This window comes from Sceloporus occidentalis, unplaced genomic scaffold (genome assembly GCF_023333645.1).
Source record: "Sceloporus occidentalis isolate IW3139 unplaced genomic scaffold, rSceOcc1.0.p SCAF_1, whole genome shotgun sequence".
NCBI lineage: Eukaryota > Metazoa > Chordata > Lepidosauria > Squamata > Phrynosomatidae > Sceloporus > Sceloporus occidentalis.
In genome coordinates, this window is record NW_028316981.1 from 122,110,881 (window position 1) to 122,127,582 (window position 16,702).

Below are 16,702 nucleotides of genomic sequence, written 5' to 3' on the forward strand. Positions count from 1 at the left end.
CCATTAAATAAGCAGGGATTACTAATGTGGACACTTGTTTCTGATTTATTTTTGTATTGAACTGGACTAGGAATTTGGATGTCCAGGGTTCAAATCCCTGCTTGGCCATGTAAACCTACTCAGTCACCTAGGGCAAGTAGGTGACACTCTCAGCCTCAGGAATCCCATGATATATTCACCTGAAGGTCACCATAAGCTAGAAGAATTTGAAGGTACATAGTGACAAGCAGCAGAACAAAAAAATGAGTGTTTTGTTTTATCCCATGCATACGATTGCTGCCAATAAACAATGGTGTTGCAAAGACCAATCACCATCATAACAATTGATTAGTTCAGAGCCATCCTCTTACTATGGATTTAATCACAATACAAGTCTTCACATAAGCATATTCTTGCAGGTCTTAAAACCCTGTAAGGGTTACTTCTGCACTGCACATGGGGGTGGGAATGAGGAAAAGAATGAGGGATATCTAAGGGCATATGGTGAATTCATGCAAGAGATAAGATTTAAACCAGGAACTTTGATTCCCAGTTCATTCTCTTGTCTACAACAATACAGTATATCTAAATGAGATAACCATGTTTGTCTGTTTCAGCATAAGAAGGGAAACTGGGGTAGGAAGTATAGACCCAGCAGCACTTTTGAGATTAATTGATACATTTCTCATAGATATAAGCAGGATATATATATATATATATATTCATAAAGCAGAGAATGGTTCAGTAAAATAAGGAGAAAGTGTATACATTTAATGTTCAAGTAAAGGTAAAGCCAAGTGGACAATATATTTTCACATAATATAAAATATGTGGCAAACTGATAGCAGTTATTCTGGATTATACTCAAATGTTTCCAACCAATCTAGAAATGGAAGCGAAGGGCAAAGAAGTATACCAACTCAGTACAAATATTTTCTGTGGGGACAACAACAAAGCAAGTGATAATGATTTTGCTCTACTGTGAGCAAACAAAGTTGATCTGTGCAATTAACACACAGCAACACCTCTTTGGCCTGAGTAGTGGCTGAAATGCCTGAATGCAATTCAAACAGCACAGGAAGTATTCACCTGAGGCCCACACCACTGGTTCAAGGCAGCTTCATTGTACAGTTGGCCCTTCTTATACACAGATTTTTTATACACATATTCAAGCATCCACAGTTTGAAAATGTTTAAAAAAAGTATAAATTTCAAATATCAAATCTTGATTTTCCATGTTTTATAAGGGGCACCATTTTGCTATGTCATTATATTTAATGGAACTTGAGCATACATGGATTTTGTTATCCACGGGGATCTTGGAACCAAACCCCAGCATATAACAAGGGTCCACTGTATACTTCTTATATTGCTTCATTTTTCCTAGGCAAAAGTTACATTCTGTCTATGCTATCCATACAAGCATATATCCAAGTGCTTAATTTCCAGGGGCACGTCACTCAGAAAGGAGACAATGCATAAAAACATATTAAGAAGAGAAACCCCATGTTCAGAGTTTTTAAATACCTAGTCAGCTTTCTAGAATGTAATAAATGGAATGGGATTTTGGAAGATCCATGTTTTCCCACTGCTATGTCAAGAATATTTACTTGCATCAGTGCTAATGCTTTAGTATTACAGCCTCTCTCATGAGGGATACTTCCAGATGGACAGCTCCTGGTGCTACCAGGTCAAAAGCATGTTACAGCTCTTCTGATCTTCCCTCCCTCTTATTATTATTGTGGGGGGGGGGGGGGAGAGAAAAAGATAGAAAAAGCAGTGGGGAAAAACAGGACAATTGCAAATGGAAGATACAATCTGGGCCCTGTGTCTATGAATTAAGCCGATCAATTGCACAGTCTGGAGCCACTCCTGGTTATTGAACTCAACATGAACTCATGGGGGGAGGAGCTTTAAGTCTTATCTATGGGTCTTATTTATGGGTCCAACACTGACTCCTAACCCTCTATCAATTTATTTCCAAGATGGCAAGTTTCCCAGCTCCACAAATGAAAATGAAAGACATCATTCAGCTACAGGTCTAACAGCACATAGGAATGAATCCACCATTCCCACTTTCGGATAAGCAACCCAAAAGGGAGTGTACAGACAAGACAGAGAGAGCGAGAGCGCATGGACCCCAAACTCAGCAGTATTCATTACATAGTCTGTAATCCATTTGCCACCCATGTGTTAGCAGATTCCACAGGCAGGAGGAGCATTCTCATGCAGTCAACTGATGAACAAAAGGGGTCTCGATTGCTAACATTGCTTTGCTGAAGGAAGATGGTGACAAGCCCATCCTTTTCAGAGACATCCACAGAAGCAGAGAAAAGTGAAACAAGAAACACTTTGACATGAGAAATGATTTCAGTGCTGCCTGGTCCGATTGCAGATTAAAGGTTATCACTTTTGCCCAGCTTTGGCCCACAATTAGCTATATCTTAATCTCAGCCCACAGAAAAGATCCCCATCTCAGCAAGGACACTGTCAGTGGTTACCAATATTCTAACACTGACTCTTTGTGAAATCTTGCCGTTGTATGGGGACTCTCTTGAACTTTCTATCCCACCAAACAAATATAATCCCACATGCTGTTCTTCCACTATAGCATTCAGTGAAATATGATCACTAGCTGCCTTTCCAGGAAGCACTCAAAAGCCTTCTGCAACCCATGAACTGTAAATCATTGATACTGAAGAGCCCCATAAAAAGCAAGAGATGATCAACACAAAGTCTTGTTCCTGGAACATCCAACACGATGTTCTGCATGTGGCAGCAGCAGCCACAGAGATCCTGCCTTGGACCAGGGCTTCACTACATGGGAGCGGGGGAGCTACCTTAGTGACACTCTGTGGTGTAGTAGAGCCCACGGTTTACAAGGGTAAAACCCTTGGATCTTTTAATTAGGAGAGACAAAAAGCCATCTGATGTCTCCCTTCAGTTTCTCTGTCCCCTTTGAGCTTAGCTACAATCCTCATCATAGTGGGATGGTGATGGGAGATGGACTTCTTAGGAACAAGATACTATCAGGTGCTACCCTTACTGTAATGAAAGTATTTTTACATTGGCTTCATCTAAAGTGGACAATTAAGATCTATTGGCCATACAAAAGCCCCATACCAAAAGTGGATGAAAAGCACTAGAACTGTTTGTTGAGATGGACTGATACAACTGCCAGCATCGAGGGAGGCTGTGGCCAGAAGGAATGTCATGGTGAATGTTTACACCTTCAAATTTACCGTTATATTACTGGATCCAAAACTTTCATCTTACACTGATCAGTCCAAATTGAAATTGCCCATGTTACCATTAGCCATGCAGATCAAAACTTGGGAGGCACAAAAACTACTCAACAGCATTGTTTTGCTTTAATCCTCTCAGGCAACAGTTGACTTGCAAAGCTCTTTTCCCACCTCTTTGAAGGTGGCAGGAAATGAGTACCCACACTAGCACAGTGGATCAACAACAGACAACGTGTGCCTGCTAAAAAAAAGCCACTCACCTGAGATTAGATTTATATAGTGCAGCATATTAAATCAAAGAGCAGGCTCTGGTACTTGTAAAACCAAGAATGGCTACTCTATATCACGGATGGATGGATAAAGAGCAAGCAAACAAGGCAATAAACCATTCAGAAGACATTATGCTCTATCTATTATAAGTACACTTTTAAGTACAGACATCAAATTGCATGAATGCAGACGACTAAACACAATGAGCAAAATAATAGGAAATGTACCTGGATGAAGAACAGCTTGTTCATGCAAAAATAAAATTCCTGATCAGAATACCATCTGAATGGGTATAATGCTGGTATTGTAGAAGAACAACTGAAGGAAAAGTGACCACTGCAAATGAACATAAAGCAAAAGGGGCAAATATTTGCCTTTTGGAAGATGTTTTGAACAGCAATGGCTAGAGGAGTAATAAGGGATGGTTTTAAACTTAATCCAGAAATAAGGAATCCTTACCCCAACATTTTAAAAAGATGTGTTAAAGTACAACTACAGTAACCTTACCATTGTCCAGAAATGGGTGAGGTTTACTGTGGGTTTAAAGTAACAGGAGGGCCAAAGGCTCTCCTTCCTTCTCCCCACAAACATCAGATCACAGAAGGGGCTCAGCTGAGTTTTTACCTATTTTATATCAAACAGCTGGGCCTTTCTGCCATAGCTCAGAATACTGTTGAAACTTTCCTCATTTGTAAAAGCATGAAGGAGACTTGGAGGGAGGGAATCACGTTCAATGCTCTCCTGGGATCATGAAACTACTCCAATGATTCTTTAAAGCATAGTAGTTTTTTTCTACTTTCATATCTGACGAGATGTACTTATTTTAAAAGATCTGTTTACTATCCCTGAACAAGGCAACAAACACTTCCAGGATGACTGACCAAAACTAGATAAGATATAAGCATAAAACAGAAGTGATACTGCAGATTGGAAGACCTGTTTGCTTTTGGAGTCCATCACAGCCATTAGCTGGCAAGAACTGCAGCTGCCTTGCACAACACAAGTGTGTGTAGACACAGACACATACACTAACGCTCACACTTGTGTACACCCTTCCATTTATGGATTAATGGGCAGTAAATGGACTGACTGTTGAATCACAAAAGATTCAAGGCAAGTTCAGTATACATATTTTCAAAGTTACATATAAAACTACTGTGCTGTGCAGGAAATAGAGGCTTCAAACACATACATAAGATGTGCCAGAGCATAAGACCGTCTTATGCTACATGCTTCTGTGGATGCCTGCACTAACAAATGCAATTTACCATTAAACATGAAAAGTAACCTCTCACATTCTGTTTTACAATACTAATGCAGATCACTTTTAAAGTATCAGGGACTTTAATAGCTGGGCCAGTGAAAAAGGCAAAGACACAAGCCACAAGTCAAAGCCTCTTTCACTGACATGTTAGTTTTCCATTATAAGTGTGAAAGGGCTAGTTCACGATATTTTACCCAAATGGAACAGCAAATGTTTCCTCATCCAAGTTAAGGTGGATAACTTCCAACCCTGCCCAAGCTCCTAAGGCAGAAAAATTCAAGAGGTATCTTCTTTCCTTTACAAATATAAAGGAAACAATTTTCCAAACAATCACGAGATGCAAGATCAGCAATAAGTAGTGTTAGGGTTGGCGTTGTGAGGTTAACTGTTCCCAGCAACTGGATTTTATTCAAGGACGAAGGGAAGGACAAGATTCCTCAGATATAAGCACACCGTCCTGATATACTTTTTCACTACAATAGCTTTATGACTGGCCAATCTTGCTGTACTTCTCACTCATAGCAATGTGGTTATTGGCTTCTTTTTCAAAGCACTACATTCAGTATGCAAAGAAATAAAAGGTAGAGAAGAGAGATAGTTCACCTGTTTCACTCCTCCTGACTCCCTTCTTTTGCCTCTTAACTCAAGATGCCCACTGCATCACGAGAAAAAGAAAACAACCCGCCCCATCATCTATGCTCATCAAAAGTGAGATGCAGGTTACACCAGGGGCATTGCTGAGATTAGTGTCACCCATTGCAGTGGGGACAAGCTGCCTTGCCCTCCCCCATGCCTGCCCAAATGACTGCCGAGGGGAGTGGCATTGTGGCCTCCAGAGCACCCATTTGGGGTCCAGCATTGCTCTCTCTGAGCAGCCATGCTGGACACTGAAGGCATGTTCCCCTCCCCCCACTATCGGGAGGGCCTGCAGCCTCTGGAGGGCCCATCTTGGGTCTAGTGTGGCTGCTGGGCAAGCCAAAAAGGAAGGCAATGCCCTTTCTCACTCACCCAGTGGCTGTGCCAGTCCCTCCAGGTGTACCACCTCACCAGGCGACACCCCTCTCTGTGGTGTCACCCATTATGATCCACAGTCCTCACACCCTCCTAGTTATTCATACACACGCACACACGAGAGAGAGAGAGAGAGAGAGAATTGCTGGAGGGCTGCCAATGCTGCCTCCAGCATGTGCCACCTGAGGCGGTTGCCTCACTCTTCTTGAAAGCAGAGGCAGCCCTGGTAAAGCCTAGTGAGGCAGTGGTAGCTAGGCTTACACTTGTCACAATAAGCCATGGTTTACTGCACTGTCTGAATGTAGCATGGCTCAGTTACAGATGAGAGGTCCAGGCCTAACCCTCTCATCATATATATTCCTATGAAAGAGGAATTAAAATTGACATTCCCTAAACAGGCAGATGAAAAGTAGGCTTCACATGAAAGAGTAAGATTGGCTGACTTTAGGGCCACTGTTTTTCCTTCATACAGATAACTACTTAAACTGTGTGTCTGCCTCATTTATGCAAAATTACAAAAGCCTTTGTCCCCACAGCAGAACCCAAGGTGAACAGGGCAGGGTATAAATCTAAGCACATATACAGTCAGTACCTGTCATATGTTTATCCAGCTCAGCTCTCATATGAATGAGTTTTTTGTTCCTGTTCTAGAAAGGATATTTATGATTTTGATTCCCCTGGAAGTAAAACTTTCTTCTAAACTAAAACTATATTCATTTAGGAACACTAGAAAATATTTAGATAGCTATCTGGGTAGATACAGAAACTCTGTCCTGCAGTCAGCTCTCCCAGAGAGAAATACATGTCACCAAGGGTAAGGTTGTGGAATTTATCAAAATGGTATACAAAATTCATTTATTTCACATGCACTTTGCATATTTTCTACTTCCTAAATAGGGTGCAAAAAAAGGAAGATAATAATGGTTTTATCATCAAGCCTCCGCAGAAGATATTAGTACAACCAGGACACAAAAATGCAGAATTAAATTACCACCTGCCCCTGGCAACCAGTTGGCATCTGGGCTCTGCTGTACCACATCAACAGTCTAGAAACTGTCTCATTATGAAAGTGGTACTGTTACAGACGCATTCCCCTCAGTTCTCAATTCTTAATGAAAGCTCCGCTTTTAGCTGCTGTAGAAACTCACAACACCGACTGTGTACTAAATTTCTCAATACATGAGGCAGTAATTGAAACTAGTGCATGAACTATAAAGAGCAGAATCTGCCTGCAAGTATTTGAAATGGCAGAAGACTTCACAGTACAGTACTGGTTTCAGGGACAACATTGTGATTTGATGTACAAAGCCAAGCTTCTGTGCTGGCTAAACTGCAAGGTTTTCTCCTGCACCAACAGCTGAACTGGGAAACCAAAATTCAAAGCTCCCTTGCCTGTTTTGTATTTCTGTAAAGTTTTGCTTTGTGCCAATTAAATCCACTTCTGAAATGTATTTCATTTCTCATTAATATAACTGCAGCACAATCTTGTACGTGAAGCAAGTCCTATGGTGTCCAGTGCAGTTGACTCTCAGGAAAGAATGCATGGGATTGCAACCTGAAAGTTACAAATTAACCTGTTGCAGGTGCCACATTCTCAAGCTGGACCTAGAGACAAGATGAAACAGGAGAGCTGACCCAGGAAGGTTTGCTGCCTGAGGCCCCTTGCCATTTCCAGTTTTCTTTCTTTAGCCCTGGCAAAGGGACATTGTCCCACTGTAAGCCTGAAATACCCCTAGAAGTCCAGACAACTAAACTGAGCTTGTCATACTTTGGCCACATCATGAGAAGGCACGACTCATTAGAAAAGACAATAATGCTTAGAAAAGTTGAGGGTAGAAGAAATACAGGAAGACCCTACACCAGATGGCTGGATTCAGTTAAGGAGGTCATGAACATGAGTCTGCAGGACTTGAGCAGAGCTGTGGAGGACAGGGAGTCTTGCGGGCCATTCAGACTACCTTCTACCCCGGTTCAGAAACTGGATTAAAAGTGAGAAGTTCATACTGGCGCAAGTTTTTTTACACTCAAATTTGAGGCTTGCACACCTATTTAGGGGCAAATCCACCTTCGTGCGGGTCTTTTGAAAGCGGAGTATTTCCTGTATCTTTTGAGAAAAACCAGGTGCTGGCAAATGTGAACTTGGCCCCGGTCATGATCGGGTCAAGTTCAGGGGAGGGATTTAGGTCAGAGGGAGGGTAGCAGGTGGAACATGCCTCCCCTCTCGCAGGCCGCTCTCTCTCTCTCTCTCTCTCTCTCTCTCTCTCTCTCAATTTGGGAGGGGGGTAATTTTATTACAAATTATGCGAATGCTTGTTCTCCAGGTTGATACATACTGATAGAATGTGTCTACTTGTGCTACATTTCCCTTTCGTTTGCTTGCTGCCAGCATGGCAGGTCACTTTGCAAGTGGCTTTTTTTAAAAAAAAAACAATTGTGTGTGTGTGTGTGTGACAAAATATGTGAATGCTTGTGTTTCCTTTTAAATTTGGAAATTTGATACAATGTGTGAATGCTTTTGTTACATATGTATATGTGTATGCAAGGCATTCTGGGGTGACAATCGGAGGCAAAGCAAGAGGATGCAGAGATGGCATTCTGAGGAGAAGTATTATTATTATTATTATTATTATTATTATTATTATTATTGTGACGGGAAGAGGGGGGAGGCAAGGGCTTTGGAGGTGGCATTGGGCTTGAAGGGAAGGGAAGGGAAGAGGTTCCAAAGAGGAGGAAATGCTGGGCTGAAAGCGAAGGGGAAGCTAGAGGCTGGCATTCAGAGGGATAGCTGTGGAAACCCATGACTTTGGGAGAGTCACACTCTCTCAACCTCGGGGGAAAGGCAATGGCAAATCTCCTCAGAACCAATCTTGCCAAGAAAACCCCAGAATGGCATCATTTTAGGGATGCCATAATCCGTAGTGACCCAAATACACACAACACACACACACCTGGAGGTTATTAAATTTGATAAGTTGACAGAATATGCAAACACTGCTGCCAGGTTGTTTTTTTTAAAGGAGGGGGGAAGCACCCATTCCGCTGGCCAATGGTTGTAGGATATGTCACCTTTGACAAAAGCAGAAGTGAATTTGATTGACAACAGAAGAGGCTCCATTTTAAAGCAGTACTGCAAATGTGAACTTCAGAGAGACAAATTGCAACGATCGAAGTAAAGGGTAATACAAACTTCTTTCCAAGCAGATTCAATATGGGGGCTACTGGATCTGCCCAGTTTTATCCAGGGCAAATGAGCGAGTGGAAATGGAGCCTTGGAGAGATGTCCCATCCACAAGGTCAGCATAAGTCGACTCAAGGGCAGTTAACAAAGGTGAGGACAGCAACTAATGTAGCACACAAAACTTTGTTCTCCAACACTGTGTTATTCCCTCCACCTAGGCATCTCCTGCTTGAGGCAGCCACCTCAACTCTCCCTAATGTTAAGAGATAAACAAAAGTAAGTCCCTCTATCATATTTACACAAATACCAATACCTTGCTGACTGATGTCATTATTCTATATTCCAAAGGCCTCTTTCATTCAAAACCTTACCTAGTCCAGCATCTGCTCCCACAGCAGCCAGTCAGTTGCCCATGAGCGCAAGAACACCCTGCTTGTCGTGTGCCCCAACACATGACTGAGATCTCTGAACCCATGCAAGCATAGCTCAGTTAACAAAGCCTCTGACAAAGAAGTTCCTTGTTATGCCTGTCCAGCCACCACTTTTTCTCCTCAGCCTCTGTCCAGATGGACACTTATAGCAGCATCACCTCTGTGAGAAGGATGCTGGGGAAAACATGGACTTCAGCATTAATTTGCAGTGGCATATCTGCAGTTTAAATGCAATATATGTTGAGCTAGGAAAGTGCAATTCTACTCTATCTGATTCTAGTATAACTGTGTGCCTGCCTATGAGAGACAAGCAATTGCCTCCAAAATCCCTTGCTGAGTATACATGGGCAACAAGAAAGAGAGAAAACAGGTAAGCAGATAAGCCTGCCTTGACAGCTCCTCTTAAATTGTTAACAAAACATTGATCTGTAAGTTTGTCCACCAAAAGGGAAATCATGAGAAAAGTGGAGATTGGTGGAAGACACCATCATCCCTGGATAGAAGTGGTCTCTAGACGATTTGAAATGTTTTTGTTTATTAGGCAAGGCTTAACTGTTTGATTTCATGTGCATATAGTGTTTAATTTTGAATAAAAGATGTGTTGAAACATGTAGAACTGCTCTTCTTTTTTGTGGCATAGGAGCCTATTCCGATTTCTGCTCCTGTTATCAAATTTTCTATTAAAGAAGTAATGCCCAGGAACATATTTATTTAGATAACTGAATCATAATTGTATATATCAATTGCATGATTACTGCCCATTTATGGTCTTTCCCGCCATGAATTTGTCTGATTCCCTTGTAAAATTGCCAGAATTGGCAGTAAACAATAAGAAAACACAAATTTGCCTCCAATTTTGGGGGACAAGACAGATGAGTCAATCTGTCAAGAGAACAGCTTCTCTAGCCCAAGATGGGCATGCTGAACCTTCCAGGAGGTATGAAGGAGTGAAGTAGAAACCAGAAAACAATCAAAAGCAAACACTTTCCACAGAAGGATCACTGATATGATGTCATAAATACACAACTTCTACAATCCACCAAAAACATTTTGTTATGCTTCCAAGCCGGACAAAAAGGCTAATTGGAGAGGATAGGCAGGAAGCCAATTTCATATCAAAACAGACAACTCTTGTCAACACTGAGAATCTCCAGTGCAACAAAAGAAGTCAATGTGCACAGCATTAACACAAAACCCTTTGTGACCAGAAACAACCAAAGTTTGCATTAATGTTTTGCAACCTCGAAGGAAAGAGCAACATCCTAAGAAAGAGCATCCTGGAGAAAGGTTGGCTCATGCAATATAAATCAAGGGTATTTCTGTATTTTTCCCCCACCAGAGCACAATGACTTCATTCACAAGGCTGATTTCCACATTAATCTTCGTTATTGGCAAAGTACAAAAAGGAACCTTATTGTGAGGTGAGGGAGAGATGATGAGAAACCTGACCACATCCCTCACGGTAAAAGTTCCTGTCCACAATGCATTCTCTCTTTATCATAAGGGCAAGTGTTAAACAGTGTGTAACTATCTCCCACCAATATTTTGTCTATACCTCTCTTTTCCAAGGACTGGCACACAGACAACATGTACATTCCCAAATGTGGAAAAATGATACCTTTCCCCACAATTTGGACTGAACATGTCCAAAGAAATTAGAGGATCTGGGACACACTAACTGAAAGACACCACTTTGCATATACTTGTCATGCAAAAGAAGAAGAAAAAAATACTGTGTGTGGGGCTCCACAGAGCTGACTGCAAAATTTTGCTGCTTGAGGCAAAGGACAAGATGGCAGCACCCTAGACACACATGTACCAACTCCAATACATCATCTGTCCAGACTGACAGCTGGATTTTTCGCATTTGTGAAAGCATCCTAGATCACCGCACTACACTCAAAATGCTGCTATTCCACTTTAACTGGTCTGACTGCCTCCTGTTGACTCTTAGGCTTCACTGAACTACAAACCCTAGAATGCATGAGCAGGCAGCCAGAGTAGTAAAAGTGGAATAGCAGCACTATAAGAGTGCACTACGGTGATGTGGATATTCTCCTCCTGTGACAACAGGGGCACTGAACCATTCCCACAGACCATCCAGCTCTATCCCCAAACGCTTTGCAGCCAGCACCACCCCAGCACCTATCATCTGAGGAAGCTTCTGTACTCTGACCCTTCACTAGGGGAGAAAGAAGCTTATATGTGCCCCAATTTTTCAGTCAAAAAAACTACAGTATGCAAGCAGCTTACACTTCTTTACGGGTCAGAATCCACTCTACATTCATTTGCTTGCTTACCTTCAGAAATATAGCCCAAGATGATTTTGCAAGACTTTAAGAAAGAAAAAGAAAGAAAGCCAGAAGAGGAAGTTGGAAAGGGCCAAGCAGAACCCGCAGGGCTTTGAGTAGGTTGCCATTCCGAAGGGAGGGTGGCCTGAAAAAGCAGAGGTTGCACTACTGGGAACAAAACTCCAGTCCCACAAACCATCACTTTGAGATGTACACATTTTTGTCTTTCAAGGCTTTATGGGCTGGGTGGTAGGTCAGGAAGCCAGTGGCAACCCACCTGAAATCTCAGAAGCCAAAGGGGAAGCACTGAGCAAGAGTCCTAGTAGTTGGGGAGGGCCCCCAAGGTTTTTCTGCCTTCCTCTCTGGAGCTGATCCAAAATAAGGTCATGCAAATCAGTCAGCGCTGCCAAGGGTGTGCAGAATAAGAAGCATACTGTGAAGTCTGCTCAGCCACCAGCATCTGTTGCACTCCCCAAACACCCCATCCACACTGCAGAAATAATCCAAGGTGACAGCACTTTAACTGCTGTGGGTCAGTGCTGTGGAATTCTAGTATTTGTCGTTTGTTGTGGCACCAGAGGACTATGACAGAAAAGGCTGAATGTCTCACAGAAGGACAATTTGGAGCCATGACAGTTAAATTGGTGGCAAACTGGGTTGTTTCTGCAGTGCAGATGCAGCCTGGCCATACAAGGTTGTTGCCCTCTCTCTCCACACTATCTGGACAGTATGCATGTGGTTCTTTATCTGGGGTGCTGGAAAGTTGCCCTGAACTTGAAACTCCACAGTGTCTTCTTAGGGTGCATCTACACTGTAGAAACAATGCCACTTGACACCACTTTAACTGCCATGGCTCCATCCTACAGAATCCTGGGAACTGTCGTTTTAAGAGGCACCAGCACTCTTTGGCAGAGAAGGGTGCAGACCTTGCAAAACTACAGATCCCAGGATGCCATGGGATGAAGTCACAGCACTTAAAGTGGTATCAAACTGTATGATTTCTACAGTGCAGCTGCATCCTAGAAGCAGCAACAGTCTTGCATGTCTGCATCATGGGCCACCACAAAAAAGGGTTCAGGAAGGTTCACACAAACACACCCATGCAATTCTAGGCTGCATCAATAGAAGTATAGTGTCTAGTTCGAGGAAAGCAATAGTGCCACTCTATTTTGCTTTGGTTACCTGGAATACTGTGTCCAGTTCTGGGCACCTCAATTCAAAAAAGATATTGAGAAACTAGAGCGTGTCCAGAGGAGGGTGACCCAAAAAGTGAAAGGTCTGGAAACCATGCCCTACGAGGAACGCCTTAGGGAGCTGGGGATGTTTAGCCTGGAGAAGAGAAGGTTAAGGGGTGATATGATAGCCCTGTTTAAATATTTGAAGCGATGTCATATTGAGGAGGGAGCAAGCTTGTTTTCTGCTGCTCCAAGACTAGGACCCAGAGCAATGGATGCAAGCTGCAGGAAAAGAGATTCCAGCTCAACATTAGGAGGAACTTCCTGAGAGTAAGGGCTGTCCGACAGTGGAACACACTCTTTCCTCGGAGTGTAGTGGAGTCTCCTTCTTTGGAGGTCTTTAAGCAGAGGCTGGATGGCCATCTGTCCCAGGGGGTGCTTTGATTGAGAGTTCCTGCATGGACTGGATGGCCCTTGGGGGTCTCTCTCCTCCAACTCCATATGATTGTATGAAGAAGAACGGCTGCCTGCCTGACCAAGGGGAAAGGGGGCTAGGAGGGACTCTCTTCCATCCCAGCCACTGCCCCCCCTCCGCCTCCTCGGGTCTCCTGGGGCCCTACCTGCCCGGCATCTCCTCCTCCCTGAGTCCGCCTCTGCCTTCCCATCCTCGACCTCCTCGCGCCCTCAAGAGCCACTCCGCAGCCTTCCTCCGGCCAGGGCTCTTCTGCTGCTGCTGCTGCTGCTGCTGCTCCTGAGCCAAAGGCGCCCAAGAGCCAAGCCCCGCCTTCCTTCGGGCCAAGAGCCAAGGGCGGAGGGGGAGGCACTGGTGGGGAGGGCCTTCGGAGGAGCTTTGGAGCTGCCGGAGAGGAACTTGAGCCGCCTTGAGTCCCTTCTGGAGAAAGGCGGCATACAAAGGAAATAATTTAAAATAAATTGAATTGAAATAAATTAAATTGAAATAAATTAAAATAAATTGAAATAAACTAAACTAAATTAATAGTAGTAATAGTAATAATTTTTATTTATATTACCCGCCTCCCCCTGTGGATCGAGGAGGGATTACAACAATACAAAGAACAATTACAAATTGTAGTTTGCTGGGGCAGCCCAGCTCTCTGGTAGAGAAGGCTCAGTGTACAGTTCTCGGAATTCCATCGCATACGACAGTTAAAATGGTGTCAAACTGGTTTATTCCTGCAGTGCAGGAATAAACCAGTTTCGGCTTGAAGTCCGAAACACACCTGAACTGCAGAAATAATCCAGGTTGAGACCACTTTAGCTGCCTTGGCGCAATGGTAGGGAATTCTGGAACCTGCAGTTTTTTGAGACATGGAGCTTTTTCTATCGGAGAGCTCTGGTGCCACAATGCACTACAATTCCCAGGACCAAGCCATGGCAGTTAGAGTGGTGTCAAACCGGATTATTCCTGCAGTTTGAATGAATGCAGCCATAGACTCCAACCTCGCCTGGAGGGAGGAGGCGGATGGTCCTCACTCTGGGAGAGGTGTGCATCTACACAGTAGACATAATACAGTTTGACACCAGTTTCAGTGCTGTTGCGCTATGCGATGAAACCTTGGGATTTGTAGTTTGACCACAGGTCTTTAGCCTCTTGGACCCAAGCATGCTGGTGCCTCATGAAACTACAAATCCCAGGATACTGTAGAAGGCAGGTAAAGGGGTGTCAGACTGCACTATCTCTCCAGTGGAGATGCCACAAGCAAGTACTGTACTGTAACTGACCAGCCTTGTTTTGCTTCCCACTCTTGGAGCTTTTGATTTCAAAACGCCGAGGATGGAGTAATGTCTTTTTCTTAAGAAATCTGGTCGGCTTACAGCTGGCCTGTTTACTCAGAGGTAAGCCCCACCAGCCTCAATGGGATTGCTAGTTCCCAGGAGAGTTAGACCCATTGAATTCATGGGATTTACCATTCAACAGTTGGCTCAATGGCTCCACTGGGACCAGTCATTGGATTTATGCCCACTGTGGGTTCACCCACTTTGTGCCTTCAACTTGTTTCTCTCTTATACTTAACTCTAAGGTCATGAACCTGCCATAGCTTTTTCTTGGCAAGATTTGTTCAGAGAGGGTTTGCCACCTTCCCCTGAAACTGAGAGGGTGCAACTCAAGGTCACCCAGTCAGTTTCATAGTCCTGCCAGGATCTGAACTCTGGTCTCCAGAGTCATAGTCCAACACTCAAACCACTATGCCATGCTGGCATTTAACCTCAATTCATGGCCTTTAAAAAAAATTCAGATTAAATTTCTGTAGAGCAGAGGCCAGAGGGATGTCATGGGCCTTTAGCTAAAGTTGGACTGCAACTCCCATCATGCCTAGCCATTGGCAATGCTGACTGGGGCTGATGGGAGTTGCACCCTAATTAACTCTAGAGAGCCACAAGTCGCCCCACTTCTGCTGTAAGAGGTCCCATTTGTTTCTTTGGGCCCATACCAACAGGCAAAAATAAAGCTGCTTCGGGACACTTTGGAGGTATGCTGTTTAAATTATGCATGCATCCTAAGAGGCCAGAACCTGTGCCAAAGCTGTGGTCCAGTCCTAAGGACTGGAACGTAGCTTTGGCATGGCTTCTGCCCTCTTAGGACGCATGCATGATTTAAACAGCATACTTCCAAAGTGTCCTGAAGCAGCTTTATTTTTTTTGCCTGTCTGTATGGGCCCTTTGTTACTATACAGTTATTTTATGTCACCTCATTCCTAATCTACTTTTTGCAAATTATGGCTCAATAACCCCCTGAATCAAGGGGTTACAATGGGGGGGGGTGAAAATAAGAAACTATAGGGAGGAAAGCAGATGGAGCTTCTCCCCCCCCCCCACCATCAAAATGATTAAGAGACCATCAGCCCTTCTGTGGAGGGTTGGCAACATTTGTGGGTTCCTTAGCCAAGAGAAAAGGCGAGTTCTGCAGAGGGAACACTATTGAATGACTCCAAATTGAACCAAATGTGGAGAAAGGTGACATAATTATGTCTGCATCCCTCTTTCTAAGTCTGGTACCTACAGGTCATCCTCCAAAGGTGAAAGGTGGGATACTTTGAGAGATAAAAGAAATATGTCCTTCCTTGAGAGCCAATATGACATAGTAGTTTGTTGGACTGTGACTCTGGAGACCAGGGTTTGACTCTCTACTTGGCCACAAAACCCACTGGATGACCTTGGTCAAGTCACAAGCTCTCAGCCTCAGGGGAAGGCAATAGTAAACCTCTGAACAAACTTTGCCAAGAAAACCCCATGAGAGGTTTGTCTTAGGGTCGCCGTAAGTCAGAAACCGTTTGAAGGCACACTGCAACAAGAACATGTCCTTCCTTGATACAATGCATATTTAAACAGTGGGATTCACTGCCACTGTGGCTGCCAAAGTGGATGGCTTTAGAGAGGGTTTGGATAAATCCAGTGGTGAGGGCCACGAGTAGCTACTAGTCCAAACTAGTAACTCCACTACTATTCGCTCCACTACCAGAGGCTATTATTTTCAGTATCAGATGCTGCTGTACTAAATAAACCCTTGTTTTGATCTACCATGGTTCATCTTACCTTCTCTTTCTTTTGGTGATACCTTTTTCCAGAACCCAATTTGATACCAGTTTTCCTGATTTCAGATAAAGACTGTGAAATATATCTTCTTCCTGGAGCAAATGCAAAGGCCACATTTCTTGCTAAAAAGAAATCTCTCATCTTGTTTTCTATCCCAAATATCTGTATGCATGAATATCACAAGTCTGTGAGCGTGGTTGACCACACTTGTAGCTCATGGCTTCTATGTCAGTGGAATAGTGAACCTACTCTGGGTTTTAGTGCAAACTTTAAACTGAACCTATTTTTGGATTTGCAATACTC

The 16,702-nt window shown here is 43.4% G+C and overlaps 1 protein-coding gene across 1 annotated transcript in view; it reads right to left on the reverse strand.

Annotated features, from left to right (window-relative positions):
- LOC149322066 (phosphoinositide 3-kinase regulatory subunit 5-like) overlaps positions 1–13,544 on the reverse strand; it is a 71,830-nt gene extending 58,286 nt beyond the window's left edge. The window contains exon 1 of the mRNA XM_089534035.1: positions 13,465–13,544. The gene's annotated coding sequence lies outside the window, so the exon portion shown is untranslated. The remainder of the gene's footprint in view (positions 1–13,464) is intronic.
- Positions 13,545–16,702: the final 3,158 nt, after the last annotated feature.